A 2,429-nucleotide genomic window follows, 5' to 3' on the forward strand; every position below is an offset into this window, starting at 1 on the left:
ACATACACAAATATATAGATAAATAAATAAATGGAGTTAAACGCAGGTATTATTCATTTTCTTTTACTTCCGACATACGTTTCGAAGACAACATTGGTATTATTCCAGAAGGAATAAAATCGTGTAAAACAATGCAATCTTCTCATCGGAGAAAGAAAGAAACCAAACACAGCAATAAGACATTTTAACAGAATGTGATGACTGCGTATATGATGAAGGGAACGCTATCAAGTTTTTTTATTTTAAAAACCGTTTGTAGATATCAAGTCAAAGTTAGTGTTTGGAAAGAGGAGGAGGAGAAAGAAAGAAATTAGCAGAAAACTAATAGTGGAAAGGTGCAGAGCGATAGGTGAATTAGAATAAAGCTTAAAGGCATGGTAGTACATATATTTAGTGGAAGTGCAATGTAAGAAGACAGACAGTCAAAGGTCGAATTTTATAGAATGGTAGATATCACTTATAGGAACTAAAGGTACGCTTCTGCCAATGTTTGCAACGATAAACGCGTTCTATAAACGTGTTTACAAGGGGATTCTTTAAGAATAGGGAAAAAAAGCATTTCACTATTACAAAGGGAGTAAAAAGATTTACCTTTGTCATAAGGTAATGAAATGGAGAGAATATTCCATTCCAAATTAAATTGTTTATTATGATCTTTAGGATACCAGATTAATTTACTAAGCCCAGTATTGTTATGTTTATTGATATGCCTAAATGTAGAGTAATGATTAGATATTCTTTTAGACAACTAAGATGAAGAACTACCTATATAAAAAAGACGTCAGAACCGGAAGTAATTTTACATTGATAAATAGAGTTTCTAGTCTTAGAATTACTGCTAAGAAAACGTATCAATAAACGTAACAATACTGGGCTTAGTAAATTAATCGAGCAATTTGTAGTAGTAGAAATACTCATGGTACAGCTATCACGAGAACAACGCCGATAAATGGAGTCGGGTTACCTGAAAAAAATAAATACGATAAATGCTCATGCAGAGATAAATCAAAATGTCCTTTGATAAATCTCTGTATGAGTACAAATCTTGTATATAAATGTACCGGGTATACAAGGGGAGGGCCATATGTTCACACTGGGCAGACGACTGATTCATTTAAGAATCGTTATCGTAACCATGTTGCCAGCTTTAAGACAATGATTAAGAGACATTCAACATCTTTGGCAGATTTTAAATGGCGACTGAAGGAGGATAAAATGAAGTACAACATTAATTGGTCCATAGTTAGACATGCAAAACCATACAATATAATTTCCAGGAGATGCCGTCTCTGCTCCGACGAATCCCTTGTCTATTCTGTGGACTAATGAGAAAGAAAATGCTTAATAGAATTTCTGAACGACTATCGAGATGCCTATATGCATATAAATGTACTTTTGCACAATGCACTGAGAATGAATTTTGAGTAACCGTTAATTTAATGTAATTTAATTTATTTTAAGGTATTCTTTTATTTTTTTCAGTCATTTGACTGCGCCCATGCTGGAGCACCGCCCTTAGTCGAGCAAATCGACCCCCAGGATTTATTCTTTGTACTAATTCTATCGGTCTCTTTTGCCGAACTGCTAAGTTACAAGGAAGTAAACACACCAGCGTCGGTTGTCAAGCGATGTTGAGGGGACGAACATATACACATATATATACGACGGGTTTCTTTCATTTTCCGTTCGCCAAATCCACTCACAAGGCTTTGGTCGGCCCGAGGCTATAGTGGAAGGCACTTGCCCAAGGTACCACGCAGTGGGGCTGAACCCAGAACCATGTAGTTGTTAGTAAGCTACTTACCACACAGTCACTCCTGCGCCTATGGATGACTTATGTTTACTTTTAACCTCCCCATTCTTATAAACACCAAGTAAATAACTAACACGCTTTGTGATCATGAGTGCACCAAATCTCGCGTATGCATATGCTCACATTTTTGCTGATACTTGTATGAGCGTGTGTACGCGTGCCATGCAACTTGCTAGAGGGCGTTTTTACATCCATATCTGTTAACGGTTATTTTTAATACTTTTCCCTGGATTACCTGTTCGTTTCTCTTTTTGTCGTCTGCAATTTTATTTTAGATCTTCTATATATATGAAGATTTTTCTTCCGTCTGGCTGTTTTTCTCTCTACAAAACGAAAAGTTACTTTGTGGAACAGACATTTTAACGAGTTGGTTTTATATATTTATCATCCGGCGAGATACACCTGCACCACCGGATGCTCCTGAACCAGTTGTTGAGTGTCCCACCCAAGAGGAATCTATGCTTGATATGTCGAAACAATTGTATTCAATAATAAATTCCCGTATATTCCATCTTCTAGCGTTCATTTCTTATATACCTAACGATCACTCTCAAAGTGACCATGATTTACCAGTAAACTACCAGGTGTATACCATTCGATTTATTATCCATATATA

This window comes from Octopus bimaculoides, chromosome 15, assembly GCF_001194135.2.
Source record: "Octopus bimaculoides isolate UCB-OBI-ISO-001 chromosome 15, ASM119413v2, whole genome shotgun sequence".
Lineage (NCBI taxonomy): Eukaryota > Metazoa > Mollusca > Cephalopoda > Octopoda > Octopodidae > Octopus > Octopus bimaculoides.